The following is a 25,890-nucleotide window of genomic DNA, read 5'->3' as shown; positions in this document are numbered from 1 at the left end:
TCAAGATGGTTCAAATGGCGCTGAGCTCTATGGGACTTAACATCTGAGGTCATCAGTCCCCTAAACCTAACTAACTTATGGACATCACACACATCCATGCCCGAGGCAGGATTCGAACCTGCGACCGTAGCATCAGCGCGGTTCTGTACTGAAGCGCCTAGAACCGCTGGGCCAAAAGCGACCGGCGTTTTTCTCAAGAAGAAAAAATTATACGCTAACTTCTCTCACTCAGAATTTTCCAAGACTTTTTTTACGTCTCTGAGTATAATTGAATCTTTATGCAAACATTATTGAAGTCAACTAGAACAAAGAGTACAAAGTTATTTCAAGTTAGGGTCCATTCCTATACTTTCATTCATTTAGCAGGAGATAGTAAAAGAGCGACCACTCATCTCATGTTTTACGTGCTTGGAAATTCGACGGAGAGATTTTATTTGCAGATGGCACAAGATGTTTGTAACAACCTTTACGAAGATATGTTGCAATTTGGTTCTTCTGTGGCAGATTAAAACTGTGTGCCGGACCGAGACTCGAACTCGGGACCTTCCATCTGAGTTACCCAAGAACGACTCACGCCCCGTCCTCACAGCTTTACTTCCGCCAGTGCCTCGTCTCCTATCTTCCAAACTTCACAGAAGCTCTCCTGCGAAACTGACAGAACTAGCACTCCTGGAAGAAACGATACCTCAGAGACATGGCTTAGTCACAGCCAGGGAGATGTTCCCAGAATGAAATTTTCACTCTGCAGCGGAGTTTGCGCTGATATGAAACTTCCTGGCAGATTAAAACTGTGTGCCAGACCGAGACTCGAAGTCGGGAACTTTAACCTTTTGCGGGCAAGTGCGAAAGGCAAAGGTACCCAGTTCGAGTCTCGGTCCGGCACAGAGTTTTAATCTGCCAGGAGGTTTCAGTTTGTAGCACATCTTGTAATTTTATTACAGGTCTGAAGATTGGAGCTTAGTTCTACCGAAAACGGTTTTTCTGGTGATCTCAGCTAAGTTCTTTTCCTAAGAAAAAACCTATATCTGAAGCACTAAAATATGGTTGGCAATAGTGTAGCAGCCGAGCACTCGAGACTAAAATAACAGTACCACCTCAGGTGATAGACGGCATGGACTGACCTCCCTCTATCCTTCTCAGTCATACTGTAGCATAAATGTTCGGCCGGAGTGCAAGCGGTTCTACAGGCTTCAGTCTGGAACCACGCGATCGCTACGGTCGCATGTTCGAATCCTGCCTCGGGCATGGATGTGTGTGATGTCCTTAGGTTTAAGTAGTTCTAAGTTCTAGGGGACTGCAGTTAAGTCCCATAGTGCTGAGAGCCATTTGAACCATTTGTTCCATCAAACTACCATTTGTTTATCTCAGGGGTAAATTAAACTCACTATAACTGATTTTAGTCTGTGTGTTTGCGTTTATCTCATGTTTGTGTTTATCTCATGTTTTCGTATGCGCACGCTCCCAATAATGTCGCAGCAGCTTTTTGAATAAAGCTTTTTATCACAGTGTCACAACATCTATGTGTCTCTTGTATGCACAGTATAGGGTACTGGTGCTGACTGCATAGTTCTCGTAGCAACTCTTCTTTGGCTGGTGTTATGCGTTCTGTTAATATACAGGGTGAGTCACCTAACGTTACCGTTGGATATATTTCGTAAACCACATCAAATGCTGACGAATCGATTCCACAGACCGAACGTGAGGAGAGGGGCTGGTGTAAGTGGTTAATACAAACCATAAAAAAATGGACGGAAGCATGGTTCAAAAAAAATGGCTCTGAGCACTATGGGACTCAACTGCTGTGGTCATAAGTCCCCTAGAACTTAGAACTACTTAAACCTAACTAACCTAAGGATATCACACACATCCATGCCCGAGGCAGGATTCGAACCTGCGACCGTCGCGGTCGTGCGGTTCCAGACTGTAGCGCCTTTAACCGCTCGGCCACTTCGGCCGGCCCGGAAGCATGTTTTTTAACACAAACCTACGTTTTTTTAAATGGAACCCCGTTAGTTTTGTTAGCACATCTGAACATATAAACAAATACGTAATCAGTGCCGTTTGTTGCATTGTAAAATGTTAATTACATCCGGAGATATTGTAACCTAAAGTTGACGCTTGAGTACCACTCCTCCGCTGTTCGATCGTGTGTATCGGAGAGCACCATATTACGTAGGCATCCAGAGGGAACGGTGATGGACCTTCGGTACAGAAGAGACTGGAACAGCACATTACGTCCACATGCTAACACCTTTTTAATGGTCTTTTTCACTGACGCACATGTACATTACCATGAGGGTTGAGGTACACGTACACACGTGGTTTCCGTTTTCAATTACGGAGTGGAATAGAGTGTGTCCCGACATGTCAGGCCAATAGATGTTCAATGTGGTGGCCATCATTTGCGGCACACAATTGCAATCTCTGGCGTAATGAATGTCGTACACGCCGCAGTACATCTGGTGTAATGTCGCCGCAGGCTGCCACAATACGTTGTTTCATATCCTCTGGGGTTCTGGGCACATCACGGTACACATTCTCCTTTAACGTACCCCACAGAAAGAAGTCCACAGGTGTAAGATCAGGAGAACGGGCTGGCCAATTTATGCGTCCTCCACGTCCTATGAAACGCCCGTCGAACGTGTACCTCACCCCTCATGGTAATGTACATGTGCGTCAGTGAAAAAGACCAATAAAAAGGTGTTAGCATGTGGACGTAATGTGCTGTTCAAGTCTCTTCTGTACCTAAGGTCCATCACCGTTCCATTTGGATCCCCACGTAATTCGGTGCTCTCCGATACACACGATCGAACAGCGGAGGAGTGGTACTCAAGCGTCAACTTTGGGTTACAATACCTCCGGATGTAATTAACATTTTACAATGCAACAAACGGCACTGATTACGTATTTGTTTATATGTTCAGATGTGCTAACAAAACCTACGGGGTTCCATTTAAAAAAACGTTGGTTTGTGTTAAAAAACATACTTCCGTGCATTTTTTTATGGTTTGCATTAACCAATTACACTAGCCCCTCTCCTTACGTTCGGTCTGTGGAATCGATTCGTCAGTATTTGATGTCGTTTATGAAATATATCCAGCGGTAATGTTAGGTGACTCACCCTGTATATAATCGTTAACTGTGGCCCTGAAAAGGGCTCGGGTGTGATAGGATCAGCCGTAAGATTATTTTGAATCATGTTCTGTCGTTGCCCATGGTACGCCCGGTTGCTTTTATCATTCTGATCGCAGGTCATCGCCATCTTCTCGGAGGCTCCTTTAAAGTGTGTGCTTTTCATTTGAGGAACAAGGAAGCCACTCTCAAGTTGAAAATACTACGGTCGGTGGTTGAACTGGAACACTAAGAGACTCCAAAATACCTAAGAGTGACACTTGTTAGACCTCTCACTTCCAAAAGCACTGCATGAAATGCTAGTCGAAAGTCTCCACCTGGAACAATCTCCTACGAAAACTGACCGGATCACAGTGGGGTAGTCAATCTGAAACAATCCGAACATCTGCAGTGGCACTATGCTATTCTGCAGCAGAGTATGCCTGTCCTGTTTGGTATAATTCAACTCATGCCAAACAGGTGGATGTAGCTCTCAACGAAACCTGAAAAATAATAACAGGTTGCTTGCAACCCACTCCAGTCGAATGGCTTTACCACCTCGCAGGATTAGCACCACCACCTGTTCGAAGAGAGCTGTGAACAAGAAAAGATAGGCAGTGGAACAGGAAATTACTCATCCTCTGTATGGACATGAACCGCACCCGCAACGACTGAAGTCAAGGAGGAATTCCCTTAGGACATCAAAGGAACTTAAAACCACTGCTGGGAAATATTTATATACTCCGTCTGAAGGCCACAAGTGGCCGAACGGGACCAGCCGACCGTCATGTCGTCCTCAGTTGAGGATGCGGATAGGAGGGGCGTGTGGTCAGCACACCGCTCTCCCGGTCGTTATGATGGTTTTCTTTGACCGGAGCCGCTACTATTCGGTCGAGTAGCTCCTCAGTTGGCATCACGAGGCTGAGTGCACCCCCAGAAATGGCAACAGTGCATGGCGGCCCGGATGGTCACCCATCCAAGTGCCGGCCACGCCCGACAGCGCTTAACTTCGGTGATCTGACGGGAACCGGTGTATCCACTGCGGCAAGGCTGTTGCCGCTGCTGAGAAAGCTAGGTTACAACTATGGAGGGCTACGATCTGCCTTCCCCCTGGTAGGAAAAGAATTGTTGAAGCTTTACGTCCAGGCCATGACAGGGAATGGAGAACTTGAAAGTCCCTGAGTAGACTGAGATCTGGAGTTGGAAGATCAAACGTTAAGCTGGCAAAATGGGGATACACTGATGCAAATGATATTCAGTGTGACTGTGGAGGAGAAGAGACATTCCGGCACATGCTTCGGTGTCGATTGTGGCCAGTCTGCTGTACAGAAGATGAACTTCAACAAGTAACAGAAAATGCACTGAAAGTGGCCAATTTTTGGTCAAAAGTAATTTAATCATAACTGTGTGAAATGTACGTACATGTACCTGTATGTTTCTGAGACGAGAATAATTTTAAAAAGTCACAGTGTCAGCATAGTTTCGGGATGTAATGTCACATTCTATTTATTTTGTAGGTTTCCGGGCCTCAGACTGTAGAAACGGGACCCTTACAGGATCCCTTCGTCGTCCGTTTGTCTGTTAAGAACACTTTTCTCAAGATCGGGTAGACGTGTCAAGTACAAATTCGTGACACGTACTAACGTCTATGGTCGCGGTGTCAAAATTTTAAGCTTATAAGTCAATTCAGTCAAAAGATACGAGAATTTGTCACATAGTTTGACACTTGCACAGACCTTACGAATGTATGGATCCATTTGTCGACAAGGTACCGTGCAGGCTGGCAGAGCCGCCATAATGGTGTGAGCTGTGTTTACATGGTATTGTACTGCGTTTCTGCTCCAACTGAACCGATCATTGAACAGTAATGGTTATATGCAGGTACATGGAAACAGTTTGCAGGCATTCATGGATTTCATGATCGCAAACAATTTTTATGAATGACAATATGTCACGTCACTGGGCCACATTTGTTCGTCATTGGTTTGAAGAACTTTCTGGACAATTCGAGCGAAGGATTTGGGCACCGAGATCGCCCTCTATGAATCGCATCGAACATTTGTGGGACATAACCGAAAGATCAGTTTGTGCACAAAATCATGCGCTAGCGAACTTTCGCAGTTGTGCAAGGCTGTAGAGACAGCACGGCTCAGTATTTCTGCAAAAGGACTTCCAACGACTTGTTGAGTCCCTGACAAATGGAAGTTGGAAATTTGTGGTAAGGACTATAGGACAAAGCTGCTGAAGTCATCGGTCGCTAAGCTTACACACTACTTAATCGAACTTAAACCAACTTATGCTAAGGCCAACACACACACCCATGCTCGAGGGAGGACTCGAACCTCCGACGGGGGAAGTCGCACGAGCCGCGACGAGCCGTCCAAGACCGCGCGGCTACCCCGTGCAGCAGTCCATGCCACATCGAGTCTCTGCACTACACCAGGAAAAAGCATGTCCAACACGCTATTTGGCGGTATCTCATGACTTTTCGTACCTCATGGTTCAGGAGATATGTGTCACGTACACTGAGCTGCCTGAAAGAGAAATTGCAGGGCGAAATTCACTAGAGGTACAGATAAAGTAGTTGCACAAATATTTGTGAAATATGTCAAATACATGTGAAATATGTGCCATGTGCTTAGACAGGGAAACCAGTGGGTGCAAAAGTGTCCCTGCACCCCTAGATCTATTTCAACCAAACTTCGTACATATATTACTAACTGTTCGTAAAGAAATAGTGTGGAGGTTAGAACCGGCAACCTGTCATTGGGATGATGGTGATAACGTGGAGAGAGAAGGGGCAACAGGCACACGGACACAGACACAGGGGCACAGGAGATGGACACGCAGAGAGGAAGGAGGAGGTGAGCCAATGGAATGTGAATAAACACATACCCAGACAATGCTAGGTACGTAGCTTGTGCAATAACAAAAAAAATTGTGATACTTGCAAAATTATATTTCTCTTGCCTATTTATAAATATATTCGCTTTATAGATTAATAAATCCAAGTACACTACTGGGCACTAAAATTGCTACACCAAGAAGAAATACAGATGATAAACGGGTATACATTGGACAAATATATTATACTAGAACTGACATCTGATTACATTTTCACGCGATTTGGGTGCATACATCCTGAGAAATCAGTACCCGGAACAACCACCTCTGACCGTAATAACGGCCTTGATACGCCTGCGCATTGAGTCAAACAGAGCTTGCATGGCGTGTACAGGTACAGCTGCCCATGTAGCTGCAACACGATACCACAGTCCATCAAGAGTAGTGACTGCCGTATTGTGACGAGCCAGTTGGTCGGCCACCATTGACCAGATGTTTTCAATTGGTGACAGATGTGCAGAATGTGCTGGGCAGGGCAGCAGCCGAACATTTTCTGTATCCAGAAAGGCCCGTACAGGACTTGCATCTTACGGTCGTGCATTATCCTGCTGAAATGTAGTGTTCCGCAGGGATCGAATAAAGGGTAGAGCCACGAGCTGTGACACATCTGAAATGCAGCGTCCACTGTTCAAAGTGCCGTCAGTGTGAACAAGAGGTGACCGACACGTGTAACCAATGGTACCCCATACCATCACGCCGGGTGATACGCCCGTATGGAGATGACGAATACACGCTTCCAATGTGCGTTCACCCCGATGTCGCCCAACACGGATGTGACCATCACGATGCTGCAAACAGAAGCTGAATTCATCCGAAAAAATGACGTTTTGCCATTCGTGCACCCAGGTTCGTCGTCGAGTACACCATCGCCGGCGCTCCTGTCTGTGATGCAGCTTCAAGTGAAACCGCAGCCATGGTCTCCGAGCTGATAGTCCATGCTGCTGCAAATGTCGTCGAACTGTTCGTGAAGTTGGCTGTTGTCTTGCAAATGTCCCCATCTGTTGACTCAGGGATCGAGACGTGGCTGCACGATCCGTTACAGCCATGCGGATATGATGCCTGTCATCTCTATTGCTAGTGATACGAGACCGATGGGATCCAGTACGGCGTTCCGTATTACCCCCCTGAACTCACCGATTCCATATTCTGCTAACAGTCATTGGATCTCGAGCAACGCGAGCAGCAATGTCGCCATACGATAAACTGCAATCTCGATATGCTACAATCCGGAAACGTGATGGTACGCATTTCTCCTCCTTACACGAGGCAACGTTTCACCAGGCAACGCCGGTCAACTGCTGTTTGTGTATGAGAAATCGGTTGGAAACTTTCCTCATGTCAGCACGTTGTAGGTGTCGGCACCGGCGCCAACCTTCTGTGAATGCTCTGAAAAGCTAATCATTTGCATATCACAGCATCTTCTTCCTGTCGGTTATATTTCGCGTCTGTAGCACGGCATCTTCGTGGTGTAGCAGTTTTAATGGCCAGTAGTGTAAGTCGTGGAAACATTTTATTACTAGGATAATGAAAAACATATTTGATTCTTGATGTCCTATGATTTTGGTGTGACATTTTTGTTTAATTTATTTTATTTCAGTCTTGTTATGTCTCTGTCACGCCAAGGGGCCCGGGTTTGATTCCCGGCTGGGTCGGAGATTTTCTCCGCTCAGGGACTGAATGTTGTGTTGTCCTCATTATCATTTCATCGTCATCAGTGGAAGGCGACGGGAAACCACCACTGGAATCACTTCCGTAGACGCTCATGCCGTAAGGCAGAACACAAAGTTAAGTTTTGTGTCAGAAGAAGACAATGTCCACCAACACGAGCTTTTTGTTGCGTCGAGGCCTTGCGCCTATTCATCAGCAACAATCAACACAGTCCGGTTACTCAGCCACAGACCTTGCGGGAGACAGAACTTCATAAATAGACGAGGGATATCATTGCTCTGCCCGGCCACCTGGCGGCAACCCAAGAGGCACCAGAGGTCACTGGCCGTGTAAACTTTTTGTCCTCCACAAACGATTTCAGTGAACTTACTAACTGCAAAAAAAAAAAAAAATGGTTCAAATGGCTCTGAGCACTATGGGACTTAACATCTGAGGTCACCAGTCGCCTAGAATTTAGAACTACTTAAACCTAACTAACCCAAGGACGTCACACACATCCATGCCCGAGGCTGGATTCGAACTGCGACCGTAGCGGTCGCGCGGTTCCAGACTGAAGCGCCTAGAACCGCTCGGCCACACCGGCCGGCTACTGCCTGCAGTATCGTGGCGCCTGGGCAGTATTTATAGGGTGCTCGGACTGTGCTCGACCAGCTTGCTCAGTGTGGGTTTCTTAGAGCAGGCGGCGACTGTGAAAGCATTCCTGCAGTCGGTACATCACTCTGGAGCATCCGCTACAACAGTGACGCCGTACAGGTCGACCTAGACCTCCAGCAGCTGCCAATTACAGAGCTAATTTGTGGTCTATACACTGAAGGAACGTCACCTCTGACACCATGACCAGCTATGTAATATTTGCCTTTGTTTTTCATTGGTAGTCTGCCAGACTTAAGCGTTTGTGCATCCCTTCAGAAGTGCAAGTCCTCTTGGGACTTTCGTCCCTTCCGGACTTCACTTGTGGCACACTTTGTGTGTGGACATTGGATTCTGGAACTTGAATTTGCTGTGACATTCTCAGGCCTTGAGTCTTCAGATGCTATTATTGTTCTTTCAATATTGAAGAAGTGACTTTTTAATTATTTTATTACTAACTATATCCCATTGGAGAAGATTTTTTATGTTTGTTACAACAAACTTCATTATCTACCTGGATGTATTTCCTGCGCCACCTTCAGCGGAAACATCACATTTCATTCATAAAATATAAGCTCGAGATTGAATTGGCTATAATGAAATATGGGTACTACAGACCTACATATACGGACGAGAAGTAACAAGGAGTAACGAGAATGGAAAGACAAGAAATCAGTGCTCGGTTTAAAAATGATGTAAGATGGGGCTGCAGTGTTTCTCCCATAGCGTTAAATTCTTACATCAAAGCAGCAATGATGGAAAGATTCAATATTGCGACAAAAGTTGGTAGTGAAATGATTCGATGATGACATTGCTATCGTCAGTGAAAATGAAAAATATTTACTGGTCATGCTGAATGCAACGAAAGATCCAATGAGCATAGTATATGGCTGAGAGTGAACTAAGGGAAGACGAAAGTTATGAGGAATAAGAGAAATGAGACTAGCGACAAACATAAAAATCATGGAGCTAGAAGAAGACATGAAGCAATATGGGCACATTCAAAGCAAAATTACGTGATTGAAGCAAGAATAATACAAGAAGCAAATGAGCGTGAGAAATCAAGGCACGGCGTGCTGAAAGAATTGTACTGGATTCGAACTTAAGTCGTAATTTGATGAAGAATTTTTTGAGAATGCATGTCTGGAGCGCAGTGGCCTATTGAATTAAATGACTGACCGCGGAAAAGCAGGAACAGAAGAGAATCGAAGAGTTTGAATTATGGTGTTGTAAAGGATGTTGAAAATTAGGTGCGCTGGTAAGGCAAAAATGGGGGGGGGGGGGGGGGGGGGGAGTTCTCCGTACAATCCTCAAGGTGTACAACCTATGGAAAACACGAACAAGAAGAAGGGATGGGATAATAGGAGACGTATTAAGACACCAGGCAATGATCTTCGTGGTACTAAAGGGTTTAGCGAGTTAAAACTGCAGGAGAAGACCGAGATTGGAATACATTCAGCAACTAGCTAGGGATGTAGGTTTCAAGTACTACTCTGAGATGAAGAGGTTGGTACACGAGAGAAACTCGTGATGGGTCGCAACAAACTAGTCAGAAGACTGGTGGGGCAAAACGTTATTGGTTACTTACGTATATAGACTGTTCATCCATTCTAGGAACCCAGAATCAATACCATTTTTGTATTTTGTCGACAAAGATATTGGCAAGAGATGAGTCCCAAAAATTGCATGATTTTCGAGAATAATTTAACTTGCACATGTGTGCTTGCTCTACTTAGCAGTGTTACGAATGAATATAACAGCAAATGACAACGAGATATAAATGTGTCAGCGTGTATAAAGTTAACAGGCCGGCCGCGGTGGTCTAGCGTTTCTAGGCGCGCAGTCCTGCCTCGGGCATGGATGTGTGTGATGTCCTTAGGTTAGTTAGGTTTAAGTAGTTCTAAGTTCTAGGGGACTGATGACCACAGTAGTTAAGTCCCATAGTGCTCAGAGCCATTTTTTATAAAGTTAACATTGCTTAAAGCCAAAATATGTAAGTAAGCATGGTTACATAGCTCCATTTTTCAAATAGTGTAATCGGCCGAATGTCAAAGTACACAGCGATTTTCGTAAAATATTTTATAAACATTTTGTATTTCACTGCACTTGAAAATGGCCTAACGCCGAAATTCCGGCGCAGCTATCGCGGCCTACCGACCTCGTCCGCGCAGTGTGGCCTGCTGTTTCTCTTCAGCTAAGTAATGTGTAAGATGGCAAGAACTATGCCCCTTACATGAAGTCATTAAAGATCACATAACTCACGCTGAGCGAAAAGTAGGGCTGAACAAAAATGACTGACAAGGCACAATGCATCTTGTAGAGGGTATAGTATGGATGTATTGGAATAATTAATGTCGTGTGATGGTTTTAAAGTAATTCACACGACATAAAAACTTTGTGGAAACGAGTCGATTTACTGGACGCTAGTTTACCCCAGGGAAGTATTTAGAGTTGACCGCGTCCAGCTGGGGAAAAAATGGTTCAAATGGCTCTGAGCACTATGGGACTCAACATCTTAGGTCATAAGTCCCCTAGAACTTAGAACTACTTAAACCTAACTAACCTAAGGACATCACACACACCCATGCCCGAGGCAGGATTCGAACCTGCGACCGTAGCAGTCGCGCGGGAATTGGTTTACTTCCCAGAGCAGGCATTGGTCGGCGCTGGGAAGCGACACATAATTAACGCGACTTGCGCTGCAATTGGCGTAAGTGATTTTGCTGGAGGGGAAACTGAGGCGAAGAGCGGACTGTGAGAAGTCTTCCGTTCCCAGCTTGCCTAGAGTGCAGACGGGGCGTTATTTACTCAGCTGGCCTGAAAAAGCGTGAGCATCTCTGCAGTTTAGGACTTAGCAAATGGCACGATTGAGCTTGGAGATAGAAAGTTTTGGTTCAGCTATGTACTGAGCAAGATAGCTAGGAGTGAATAGACGGGTGCAGCCTTGCAGCACCACGAGGTCGACCGACATCCACACAACGACGCTGCTCCGCCATGCTGTATTCGATGATATTGCGCCCGCTCCGGCCACTGATTAATTTGTTGGATCACGTCGGCAAAGTTTTCGTGAGGGTTTACGGGCCGTGTATTGTAGAGTTCTTCTCGAACTTTGCATTACGCCTGGGTCAGTCGATAGGAATTACTTTTGAGTATCGCGCTTTACTCCACGCAAACGCAATTTATTACCACTGCCTGATAGGAGAGTCTTGTAAAGTCATGATTGAAGGTCTTGAGTTAAAATAAATTTCTGCTAATCGACTGCATCTGTTTACAATCAAGTACTTGAAATCCCAAGTCACTTTCTTAATTAATTTTATGTTCCACATTTGCATCTGGTATTCAATAACTGAATATAACATCAATGTGCACCCCTTTTTAATTAAAAGTGATCAATTCTGAATAAATTAATGTAAACACTGTCACCGCAGTTCAATCAGGAGTCACAGGGCCATAATACTTTATTGTGTTATCCGATATTGCGGCATTTTGCACTCTCTGTTGATCTGTTAGTCAATTAGTTGGGGTGAACACACGCCAAAACCATCTAAGTGACGGGTGGGGTGTTACGAATGCAGATTTGTAGTTGGGTACTATTGTGCTATAGTTTTACACTTGACATGGCCACACTTTGGCGTGCAACAGTTTAGTGTCAATAGCTTTTGAAGAAAGCCAAATTATTTTGTCTGAAAGCTAGGTAAATATTGGTTTCTATTTGCAACTGAGGCTGACGTGTTATATGTTTAATTGCCACAGTTGCTGACAGGGCTGCACGAGGTTAGAAGTTCTTAAACCAAATTTGACTTTTTTTTTTAACTGTAAAAAATGATAGAAGTCAGGGAGTTTGAATTTTCTTCCACTTCAAAATAGCGTGTAATGACTGTTCCTGCTGCATAATTAATACAAGTAACTATTTGCCAATTAATTTTGCGGGCATGTGAGCCTTAATTGTTTTTTCTTTCAAAAAATGGTTCAAATGGCTCTGAGCACTATGCAACTTAACATCTGAGGTCATCAGTCGCCTAGAACTTAGAACTAACTAAACCTAACTAACCTAAGGACATCACACACATCCATGCCCTGGCAGGATTCGAACCTGCGACGTAGCGGTCGCTCGGTTCCAAATGTAGGGGCTAGAACCGCACGGCCACTTTGGCCGGCTTTTCTCTTTCCTATAATCGGAGTGCTACCCAATTGTTAAGTGCTTTGTTGCTTATCACCATATTCTCTGATTGGTTAGATGTGTTTTAGGTGCGTATATTTGTCTCTTGAATGGTTATATAATATAATATGTGCCGCCCTTTGTAAAACAGTGCACTGTTACTAGTTTTCTAAGGTCAGTTCTTGGTCTGTTGTAGATCACGTTGTACAGGCCCTGCTGCATCCACCAGCCCACTCGTGGGTGGCGAGTTCTCACCGCCCACACAGTCAGTCGGGCTATCCCGCCTGTTGTGGGGCCAAATTGTAGCTGTACGACTTATCCTGGCTCTCAACTTATGCTACCAACAGTCGTGACGTATTGCCTATCTTTCTACTGTTACCAAATGTTCTGCAATCAGTTAATATTCAAAAGCCAATTGAAAAAGTTTGTAAATGTCAAGGTTTTGATTATTAATGTGCAGTTTAGCTGACTTCAGATACCTGTTAATGTTTCACAAATTGCTTACTTTCTGAATTGTCTAAAAGCTCTTTTGCTGACATCAATTGCTAATCTCATTTCCTGGTTAATATTCAACAAGTTGTTTAAATTCTTGTTTTCTTTTTATTAAAGCTATTTTACTGATGTCATAAGGTGTTGAATGTTATTTAAATAAAAGATTATGCATGTTTTCAACTGTGAGCACTGCTTTCTTGCCTTTTGACCCAGCCCTACCGCTTAAAAGTGCATTACGCTGCTTTAGTGTAAGTACGCCCAGTTCATTTTCCAACAGGATAACAGTCGCCCTCGTACCGCTGTTGTAACCCAGCGTCCTCTACAGTGTGTCGACGTGTTGCCTTGGCCTGCTCGATTACCATATCTATTTCTATTCGAGTACGTATGATTATGGGACATCGTCAAACTTCAGCATTAACTGTCCGTGTACTGACCGAACAAATGCCACAACCATAATACTACTTCCCTCAAACTTGACATACGGCACCTGTATAACACAATACATGCACGTCTGTTTGCTTGCATTCAACATTCATCGTTAGTAACGCAAGTGTATTTGACAAATGGTTTAAGGTTCAGCATTAAACCACCAAATACGAACAAACAAAATCGTGGCATTCATTTCATTCCATCCTAGGCTGACGGTTATATTAAAATAAAACAGTCACTGCTGCAAAGCTATTTTTATTTAAAAATAACGCCTTTCGCCTTACTTAGGCATCATCAGGTTATCTGAAATCAAAAAGGACGCTAGGTAAATAACTATCCTATAAATGTTATTGCAACTGTAACTGTTTTATTTTAATATAAAGGAAATTGTGGCAGTTTATTACTAACACGAAGAAGCCATAATATCGATAAGTATATTGCATAATACCAATTCGTTACAGCAAAATGTTCTGCGGTAAATAAACATTTTCAGAATATAATGTAGAAAACGTTGGACAGAGAAATTTGCAGTGTGCGTTAGGTAATTAATTCCAGGCTATGGTTCAACTGCATCATTCCATATTTGTTCCATCATGGAATTACTTATGCATACTGCGGATTGATTCAAAAATGTGTACAATTTTGAGGTTTCCGTATCTATGTATATTCTACGTACTAAAATTCTGGGTGCCACCTTACAGTACGTTAAGCAGCCCATTTCTGGTAGCACTACCATTTCCTCGCTTACCTATTCCTCCGCTCCACAGATTGTGCATAAAGATAATCACTGTTTGTAAGCATTCATATGAGCTCTAGGCGTTCCAATATTTCCATCTTTATCATTTCACGAGGTACATATGTAAGAAGATAACACATTGTACACTTCCACTTGGGACATTCACTGAAGAGGCACAACTTTTGTCACCATCATGTTAATAGTGTGCTGGTTCACCTGCTGCCAAGATACTACTGCAGGTGGGTATAAAATGAATGTGTGCAACGGAAAATACTGAACGCGAAAATGAAGATTTGGCCCTGTCTGACTATCCCCTGAAGCAGATCTTAGGATCTCTCAATGGTGATATTATCTCCTTCTTCTTGTTTTTTAACATATAAATTACAACATAAACATAAATGAATGATTACAAAATGATAAATGCTGTTTCTGCTGATACATTTATTGTAGATTAAAACCCCTTTATACATTACAAATGTTTTTATGTCGATGTCCAATGGACATAGAGAGATACAAATGGATTTCCTAACTAATACGATTGATCAATTGCCCAAATCTGTCCCTTTTTTACGGCTACGTGATCTAATATAAATACCGCGAGATGACAGACATCATCTACATACCAAACACTGGAAGTCACTATTTTTCAAAGATGATCTACAGTGGTGTGCAACCTCAGTGGAAATAAAATTCACGTGATCACAGCTGTTTAGCCTTATAGCCCTAATAAGCCGAAGCAATTAGCAATATCACCGTATGTGCTGCGTCCGGTGCGTCGGACTGATGGTTCTCGTACACGTCTGCGACGACGGAAGAACTCCAGCCACAGATAAACTCATTCATACACTAGGACGGCAGAAGGCGGTCCTCTGACTAGTATAATCTAATACTATCTTCTCCTCTCTGTGTTCTACAGACGAGAAACGTGAACGCCCAGCCATAAGGATGGAGTTCAGATAACGTCTCAACGTGAGTGTAGCCAGAAGAAGTGCTCTCAGTCACTGAACACTGCGTACTCAACCATGACTGCCTACCCAGAGGCCAAGTCCAGACTCGTTCACAACAGTATAGTGCCTAATTGTTCTGACTATAAAACCTCCTGAGAGCAAAGACGGCAAGTCCATCTGTAGCAACAAAAGCTGATACTAAGCGGCCGTCAAACACGAGCGCTCAAAATAGAAGACCATTTCTCTCCAACACTGGCTTCACAACAAAGCTCTGCGCCCCTCCCTCGTAACTGTAGAAGGTGAATCACATTCTCGAAACCACGAAATATCCACCCTCTCTACATTCTGAACGCCGACCAACCATATTTTAGTCTTTTCTCGTCCAGAGCGGAAAGTTTGCGAGGAAATACCCATCAACGTTAATTAGGAATACATACAATGGTACGCTCCTCGGAGTAAAAACCCTCAGACATCACCCAGCCTGCGTGATTTCTGAGGTAACACTCTTCTGTGGCGTCCAAGATATTCAGTTTCCCAAGTATTATCCAGTTATCCTTCCATCCCCGCTACAACACCGGCCGGCCGCTGCTGTATTGTGCTTCAGCGCTCAGCTGCCCCAACCGTCAGTCATGATTACTTTCTGTGTGGAGCAGGACCAACACACCTGTGCAGGATTTTCCACCCAGGGCTTGAGTTACACCTGCTGTTTCATTTCCACTGGCATTCCAACCTCTACTAGTATAAGCAATCATTCATTACACCATATTTGTAATAAAGACACTCCATCACCTTTCATGCAATAAGCATTAACAACTATTGACAAGGTGTACATGACAATGTCAGTCTTCTTCAAGTATACGATGTACAGCCAATCAAACGATACCTCATCCCAGTTGTAAATCACGGTAAAGTATGTAGATGAGTGCTTGTAAGGTGTGAAATTATAGCCACCTTACACGGTTCTACATGGTGTGGTTTGTACTAGTCCTTGGTAGTTTCAAGATGTCATGCAATTCATATAAGTCCTTGGTAGTTTCACAGAGGTCACGCAATTCGTGTAAATTACGGGACACTGATTTGTGAATGCGGAGCTGGCATCTGATAGCATCCCTAACGTGTTGCATCAGGTTCAGATCAGCCGAGTTTGATGGTCAAGACAACAACGTGACTAACTACAAATTTCTTTAAACCATTGAAGAACTGTTCAGGTCTTGTGATGCAGACAGTTATCCTGCTGGAAGATGCCATTATTGTCAGGGAAAACATCAAGCGAGTCTGCACCAATCTTCAAAGAAATTGTTCAAATGGCTCCAAACACTATGGGACTTAACATCTGAGGTCATCAGTTCCCTAGACTTACAACTACTTAAACCTCACTAACCTAAGAACACCACACACATCCATGCCTGAGGCAGGATTCGAAACTGCGACCGTAGCAGCAGTGTGGTTCTGGACTGAAGCTCCTAGAACCACTCGGCCACAGCCGCCAGCAATCATCTTCACATAGTCCACAGCTGTCATAATGCATTCAATTACTACCACAGTCCCATGGAAGCCCATTTGAATACCCCTCACAGCATGACACTCCCCCATTACTGCACATTCATGCAGTGGTGGATGTTCTGAGCATCCAGTCGACTGTTTGACAACCGATCCGGACACTATGATCGACTGAGTCGGTAACATGGGTTCCCGCCAGCTCACCAAAGTTAAGCAACGTTGGGCCCAGGTAGTATTTGGACGGGTGACCCTACAAGCAAAATTTGCTGCTGTTGGTTTTTTCAGGATATGCAAGTCATCGAAGTGGTGTCCAATTGGAAGGCTTGCACCAGGCCGTCATGCTACACGCACTAACACAAAAAGGGGTTCTTCAGACTGGTCGACATGTTTCCACTGTTCCATGGCCCAATCTCGATTATCCCTTCCCAGTTGTAATTGACGATGTTGGGTCAACATAGTAGAATGTAGGGGTCGTTTGAAGGGAATTCCCACTTTGAATGATCTACATGGGACGGTGCGGCTAAAACATTTGTGCCTGCACAACCACTGTGCTTTGTCTATGATAATGACCAAAGCCCCAGATCACCATCCATCCCGCTTAAGAGAGTGGGAAAGCCTCTGATTTTAAGATCTGTGATGAGGCGTCGACATCCAACTCCTTGTCAACTACCCGAAGTTTCACTGTCCTTCAACCAGTTTACGTACAACCTCAGAACAGTAGTTCACGAATCACGAACAACCGACCTGCTCCGCCGTTCCCAGCTACGGGTAGTGAAGGGAACAATCGAATTGCATCAGTCGACTGAGTCGGTTGTTGGAAAACAATGGACACTTGGAGTTTCACATATCATTCATTCTTTTGAGTAAAACTAGTCTATTGGAGCAACTGAATCGAAACAATCTATTTAGTTGGCTGTAGTTTTACGCAACAGTTGGATTATTATTCATTCATTCATTCATTTCTTTAGCGTGAAAGCAGCCTCTGGGAGCACCATAATGAAAAAATTGTCGATACACTGCTTGTGATTTGTATAGTGACTGAGTTATTCGTTCTTTTCAAGTGAAAGCAGTCTTTAGTTTTTCTGTCAGTTGAAGCATCTATTCATTCCTTCATTCAACGGAAAGCACTGTTTAGTGGCTTAGTTGACTGAATTATCCAGCTATTCTACTGCGAGAAGCCCGTCTGTAGCACTTTCATTAGTGTTAAAGCAGTGGTATACAATACAAACTGGAGTCATTCGATTATGTACAGGGCGTTTCCGTAAGAGTGTGCAAAAATTTAACAGTATATAGAGGATGCTCCACTGAACAATCTGAGGTAGGGAACCAGCAGTCGGATCCAGCTTAAGGAGATAACGGGAATAAAATCACATTATTGCGTACTTGTTTATTTAGATTAGTTACAGTTAACTGCAAATACCATCACTGACACAATGAACCTACCATCTGCACTGTATCTTACAAAATGTGCTGAAACTGATGGTCATCAACCTCAACGCAAGCTTGACATGGGCGAATAAGATTCTGATGCACCCTGACAAATATCCCTGGAGTGTTTCGAATCACATCACAGGTAGCTACAGTTCTGGCAACTAATTCCATCTCCGTATCCACTGAGGTCTCATACAAAAGTGAATTTAGATATCGCCATAGTAAATAACAAAGGGAGTCGGGTCAGGCGACCTCGCAGGCCATGGAATAAGACCTCTTCTTCTGCCAATCCAACGATCAGGAGGGACTTCCTAGTATTCGGGCTCGTCCTCCTCGTTTGCAGTCGGAAATAAAAATGACATGTAAATAAACAGCACAGTACATGTAAACATATACGCATGTTGGTTGCAAATAACTTGGAAAACAGTAATGCCAGACAAAGCGGCAGACAAGTTTACTTCCGTATCTCCTTAATCTGTCTTCCTCGACCCCAGGTTTCCAACCTCAAATTGTTCAGTGGAGCATTCTCTATGTCCTGTTATGTTTTTGCACACTTCTACACGAACACACACGCATATATACAGATAATCATTCAGTTATGTTATGAGTATCCCAAAGTCAAAAAAATAAGCATTTAGTCATCAGGTTAGACATTCAATTATGTGCTGAAAGACTAATTCTCGTTTCCACCATTTTAAACTGACAAACAGACTGCTGTGCATTAAACTGTTTTCCAGGTGCAATTAACGTGTAACTAATAAAAAAGCTTCGTTGGGAGTACAAAGCTGGGGAATCATGAAAGTTCTCTTGTGAGAGCGGGTGAAAGAGAAAGGAATGTTGTCAGATTATTACAACTGTTTGTATTCTGTTTTACGTAAAAGGTATGATGATGTCCTGTCAATGAGAACCATTTTAATTTAAAAATGCTGGTAGAATTTATAGAACAGGGGACAAAGAATAAATATCATTTTTCATGCCGACCATGGAGTTCTACTGGCAAACAGTGAAGACAACCTGCAGAAACTTTTACACCGTGGCACCCAAGAAACTAAATATCGTAATATCATTTAAAAAAAAAAAAAAAAAAAAAAAAAAAAAAAAAAAGATAATCAAATCTACGACCCCACTGGCGGTACAAGTTAGACGCCATGGATTCGCATTCTTGAGGACGACGGTTCAATCCCGCGTCCGGTCATCCTGATTTAGGTTTTCTGTGATTTCCCTAAATCTCTTCAGGCAAATGCTGGTATGGTTCCTTTGAAAAGGTCAGGGCCGACTTCATCCTTCCCTAATCCAATGAGACCGATGGCCTCGCAGTTTGGTCTCATCCCCCAAAACAACCCAACCAGCCAAGTTAGGAGCAAACTGGAGGGGGGATAGAAAAATTATCCAACAGCTAAAATGACATTTAAGTATCTTGGTACTGAGCCGTCCAGCAGTGGAAACTTAAAGTTATAGAACAAGTAGCAAAAACAGATAAAGTGGCAGGGTGTTTTAATGATTTTGTTTGGAAAAACACGTATATAGTAAAAGCTACAAAGGCAAGAATATACAAAACAATAGTGATACTAATTATGGTGTACACGCTGGGACAAAACCGGATACATCGAAAACAAAGCCATGGAAATGAAAAAAATTCTGCGAAGGATTTAGAAGGAAGCACTCCAAGATTCAGAGGGGCTCCATTAACGAACGAGTGGGTGAGTACATAAATGATACAAACAACACATAGCGGGAAGATTGTGAAAATCGTAAGAAATAAATTAGCAGCCCATGGGAAAGATAGAATTACAAATGAAGAAGATTCTTTGTTTTTTTTTTTTTAAAAAAAAAACTACGACTTCGGCTTTAACTGGTCGATTTTTCCAATTCTAGATGACTTTTTTTTCATTCTTTTCCGTGAGAAGCGCCGTAAACGTCCTCGCGTTGCTGTCAGGGCCAGGGCTGTAGCCGACACGAGGAGGTGGCGCGGTGGCCGGCGATTTGCGGCGCATGCGCAGTAATGCACAGCGGCGACTGGCCACTACGCCACCTCCTCACACCGGATGTTCCCCTGTCCCTAGCATCGCAGAGGCAGCAATTGCGCCCGAGTCCTGCCTGCACGCTCCACGTCAACGTCTTGCTGCTGCCAGGGCCAGGGTATCATCCGGTGTGAGGAGGTGGCGTAGTGGCCAGTCGCCACTGCGCATTACTGCGCATGCGCCGCAAATCGCCGGCCACCGCACCACCTCCTCGTGTCGGCTACAGCCCTGGCCCTGACAGCAACGCGAGGAGGGTTTACGGCGCTTCTCACGGAAAATAATGAAAAAACCGACCAGTTAAAACCGAAGCCGTACTTTAGTTCTCAACAACCGGTATTTTCCTCAATTTGTTTGGTCTCGGTTACAACAGATTTTTTTTTCCCTAATAACCTCAATCAGCGCTATCTAAAATTTTTCGTTCTCAAATCCATTTTTTAAAAAGGAAATAATTTTTATTTGTAAAATTTGCAATGGTTTGAAATATTTCTTTGTTGAAGAAAATGGGCAAAGTGATGAATGCTATTTTAATAACGATGTCGACAGAAACACATGTCATAAGAATTGGTGGAGTATTGTTGAGACAATAATGTTCTTGTTGCTGAGTATCGTGGCTTAAGGTACACGCGGACACATGCGGTGTGCAAAATTTGCTCCCGCATACACGTTAGGTTGTCGCTCTCGTCGCCGGACATCCATTGTATTGCAGAACGGTAGCAACTGGAAAAATTTTTATGAAGTGACGTAGCGCCGAGGTACTGCTATAAAAGCTTGAAGATTAGTTTGCAATTTCTGTGGAATAATAGGAGAGAAAAGAAATTGTGGTAAGAAATTGAAAACGTAACAACAATTCATCCATGGTAACAACAAAAATAGAAAGTAGCTGGTCTGGTGCCTGCATCTACGTAATGTGTCTTTATCTGCTTGTACCCCTTGAAAAGGACAAATTAACACAAAAAACAGAGTTCTTCAAACTCGGTTTTCCCCCTTTCGCACTGATTTCATAATGTGGTAGAGTCCCCGATCACAACCTGATTGTTGAGCAGAGTTTAAAAAAAAATTAGGATCAGTAGGAGAATACTGGTGACTTTTTTGTGTTTTTCAACCACTGATTACTTTTCGAGAATAGCAGTGGCTGTGGCCTGGCTAAATTTTCTTTTATTTGCCTATTTAAATTAAAAATTTCATTCTGTGTACCTCGAAACTGAGTCCAGATTTTTCGATTTTTGTTGGATTTCTCCGTTTATTATAGGAAATAATAGGAATAAAAACCGAAAATCGCTTATTTCAGAAATCCTTTATTTTGAACGGTTAAACAGTTCGGTTAAACTGGCGTGGAAAACAAGCGATATAATCGAAAACTGCTTGTTTGAGCGACAACCGTCATCCCTAGTGAAATCACTCGAACCCGGAGACTGCGTGGAAATGCTCATAATATTGACGTAACCGAGGTGAACTTGTGTCCATCGGTTGTCTCACATTCAGCAAATCCACTCAAACCTGGAAAGTGACTAGTTTCATTCGGTTGTTTTCATTCTACTGAAAAAAAAAACCGACCGAGCGAGGTGGCGCAGTGGTTAGACACTGGACTCGCATTCGGAAGGACGACGGTTCAATCCCGCGTCCGGCCATCCTGATTTAGGTTTTCCGTGATTTCCCTAAATCACTCCAGGCAAATGCCGGGATGGTTCCTCTGAAAGGGCACGGCCGACTTCCTTCCCCATCCTTCCCTAATCCGATGAGACCGATGACCAAGCTGTCTGGTCTTCCCCAAACCAACCAACCAACCAAAAAAACCGACTGAGCGAAAACACAAGCGACTGGCCAGTCAGTTGTCCTGCTTCCGGTCAGTACCATCAATCGAAATATACTCCGTTCGTCTCTGCTCCACTTATATACTTTCCTTACTGAGAGCGATCTAAAGTGGAATTAACCCATAAAATTGGTAGCAGGCTGCCTGACTGAAATTCATTGGATAAATACTCATGAAACACAATCAATCAACAAAGTAGGCAGCTTCCAAAACGCTTGTTCCACTGCTATTTGAATACCGATCTTCGATAAAGACATAAGCTGAAGTAATGAATTAAAATTAATGCATCGGTAGAGACTTGAACTGTGGTCGCCTGCTTAGTAGATAAAGACGCTAACCACTACACCACCATAGCACTGTAGCTAGCAGTCCTTCACAAGCTACTGTGGTAGAAAGCCCCCCAACACAAATTTAAATTCACATCTTCAACACATTTTCCTATCCTTAAATCGTCAGTATTGCAAAGGTTCCCTGACATTGGTGTAGCACCCCAGTTTTGTATGTAATTAAGAAATCCTGCCTGTAATTCAGGTACAAGTGGTCTACTGATGAGATGGAATAACATTTTCCTGTAGATATGTGAGTCTCAAATGTACCTTTGATAAGGATACAAGCTGAAGCAAACGAATTAAAATTTGTGGGACAGCCAGGACTTGAACATAGTCCTTTTCGTCAGTAGATTGAGGGACTAACCAATACACCACCATAACAACGCAGCTGCGATACCTTCATGATCTACCCTTGTCTAATGCCCTCCCTGAAACAAACTTCAATTCCCCCTTCAGCCAGTTTTCCCCTTTTTAAATCGTCAGTATTACCAAAGCTCTCTGACAATGGAATAGCACCCCAGCTTTGTACTTGATAAGAGAATCCTACCTGTACTTCAGACATAGGTGACCTACTGATCTGATGAACTACATTTTCCTGTACACATATGAATCTCTATCTTCGACGATGACAGAAGCCGAAGCAATGAGTTAAAATCTGCAGTGCAGCTGATACTCGAACCCACGTCTCTTGCTCGGGAAACAGATGTGATAGCCACTACACCACCACCACAAGGTGGGTACTAAACCTTCAAGGGCTACTGTAGTCTACTGCCCTCCCTACCACAAAGTTCAATTCACCACTTCAACTCATTTTCCCCTTCTAAACTCGTAAGCATTACCAAGGCTCCCTGACACTGGAATAGCATCCCAGCCTTGTATGTAATGGGGAAATCCGGTCTGTACCTCAGGCTAAGTGATCTACAGATTTAATGAATTACATTTTTCTGGAGACATGTGTGTCTCAACTTTATCTTCACTAAGGACAGAAGCTGAAACAATAATTTAAAGTTTGTGCTATGGCCAGGACTCGAACCCAAATTGCCTGCTAAGTAAGCTTATGTGCTAACCACTACACCACCACTGCACTGTTGTTAGCTTCGTTTCATGAGCTACCCTAGACGAATGCCGCCCCCCTACCCTTACTAAAAGTTCAATTCACACCTTCATCCAATTTTTCCCTTCTAAAATTGTCAATATTGCCGAGGCTCTCTTTCACTGAAATAGCACCCGAACTTTGTATGTCATAGGAAAATTCTGTCTGTACTTCTGAAATATGTGATGTACTGATGTAATGGAATTACATTTTCCTGGAGAGATGTGAGTCGCAAATTTAATATCTTCACTAAGGATGGAAGCTGAAACGATGATGTAAAATTTGTGTTATAGTCGGGACTCGAACCCAAATTACTTGCTTAGTAGGCTTACATGCTAACCACCACACCACCAGTGCACTGTCGTTAGCACAACTTCATGAGCTACCCTACTCGAATGCCCCCCCCCCCCCCCGCCCCCTGCCCTTACTAAAAGTTCAATTCACACCTTCATCCCATTTTTCCCCTTCTTAAATTGTCAATATTGCCGAGGCTCTCTTTCACTGAAATAGCATCCCAGCTTTGTACGTAACATTCTTCTAATGAAGAGTGAATATTGCAGATAATATTGTTCCACAAATTACGTCGCAAATGTTAGCTGCTGAGATAAAATAAATTATTTCCACTGACAGTGCACATGCAAGATGATTATTCAGAATATTGACATAACGAAAACGGTTTATGTACACAGTAGAATGTAACAGACACATTATTTACGCACTTTGTTTGTTTTTTATACAATTAGAGAGATCATACTGACAATCGTGAAGGTTTCTTTTGGGTCTATAAGAAGAGTCAATGAGGTGGCATAGTTTCATGGCATATTAATTTCTGGCTGAACATGTAATGAACTGATGGGAATTAATTACAGAAGATCATGCAGTAGATTCATAATTTTGAGGAGCCTTTGTTGCATACAATGTCACTACTGTTACTACAGTTTGAGAAACAAACTACAGTAACTGAGAGTAGTGTGCGTAACATCGTGTCAAGTGGACCAGTAGGCGAAAGGTCTACTAAACATGCACCAGGTGCGGTAGACTCTTTGCTATACTTGCCGAATTATTTCATGGAAGTCAAACTCACTCTGATGTTGAAATGGCTGTAAATGTGGATTTATACACATGGCCAAAAGCTGACTGTGAACTCCACTCCTGAGGGCATATGAACGGCTTATTTCAATAGTGGTACAAGTCCATTTTTGTTCATATTGAGATACAGAGTCCTAAAGTTAAATAAGTGTTGAAAAATCTGCAGTTGAGATACCAGAAATATTCAAGCATATGGCTTCTTGCTAGAGATGGACATTTCTTTCTTTTTGTTTGGCTCACTAATTTCAGAAGCATTACAGACAGAAAAGTGGAGTAATGCACTTGTACCATTATTAAAATAAGCCCTTCATATGTTTACCAACACAAGTTAGCGATGCTAATTTCCTGCAGGTGTTTTCAAACTTAGAAGTGAAACTACGATGAATGATTTTTTGCTCCTGATTCACTGGTACGAATATTTACCACCCCTTACCTCATGACGTGCTTGGAAATACATAATAAGTTCAACAGTTTTACTAATTACTATTCCCAAAGAGTACTTACTAATATGTGTTTTACTGTTCTGCTGGGCCATTTTGACACTTAAGGGGGTAATCTGTTCTTATTGTTATTTGCGTGCAGGTGAGGTTGTGTAACGGAATTTAACACTTCACAGAAAGATTAATTTACTTCAGTGGATATGTTAAGCGAGGTAGATCTCTAAATCACTGATGCAGCAATTTATTGCTTTAAACTTTATTTTTCTGGTACAATGAGCGCAGCAGTAAACACACCAATAACAACATTTTCGCATTCAGACCTTTGCGTTCCAAAGACTCTTGTCTGCTAACAAAAACATTTCAGTTACCAACATAATACCAACAACGAAAACACAATTTTTTTTACGTAAATATATTTATTTCAGGGGACAAATTAAATGTGTTCACTTACACAATTATTTTACATCACACAAATATAAAAAATGTAAGCACTTAATCAGTTGTTTGATTAATAAACGTACGCTAAGGTGGCACTAAATACTTAAATATTCTTGTGCAGTGTGGAGCTGACGACATGTTGTTGATTAAAACATATCTGTAATGAAAATATTAGCCACCTGAAGATGGGCATGGTGGCCCAAAACCGGTTATGGCACTAAAATAAAACATTTAAAAAGTATTTGTGGCTGCTTGCGACATTCACCAACAATCATTAACGGTCGAGGAGTCCACAAGATCCGACATGGATAAAATAACAATAAACCTCTGCTTGCAACTGGTTGTAGAAATTAAATGTTCTGTGTGAAAGGCAATGCGCCCGCAATAAGTTATTTCACATACATGTTTTAAAGCGAAATCTGAATATCCTCCTCCCAGTAGAAATATCATACTTCTACCTACAGTTCCAAGGAAGACTTCAAAATACATCGATTGAAGAGAAGTAAAGTAAAAAATTACTAAATTCATTTTTATCATAACTTTTTATCATAATTTTTACTTCATGGACAATTCAACCTGTGCTCGTATTTGTTCAAATTGACCTGAATGGTTTGTTATGAAACTGGATATCGACAAGGTAGAAGATACAAGTAGAGGGATCTG

The 25,890-nt window shown here is 42.9% G+C and overlaps 1 pseudogene; it reads right to left on the bottom strand.

Annotated features, from left to right (window-relative positions):
* Positions 1-4,051: 4,051 nt before the first annotated feature.
* Positions 4,052-4,169, bottom strand: LOC124552912 (annotated as a pseudogene).
* Positions 4,170-25,890: the final 21,721 nt, after the last annotated feature.

The sequence above is a fragment of the Schistocerca americana genome, chromosome 10 (assembly GCF_021461395.2).
Source record: "Schistocerca americana isolate TAMUIC-IGC-003095 chromosome 10, iqSchAmer2.1, whole genome shotgun sequence".
NCBI lineage: Eukaryota > Metazoa > Arthropoda > Insecta > Orthoptera > Acrididae > Schistocerca > Schistocerca americana.
The sequence above is the reverse complement of the archived record's forward strand: the minus strand, read 5'-3'. Positions and strand labels throughout refer to the sequence as shown.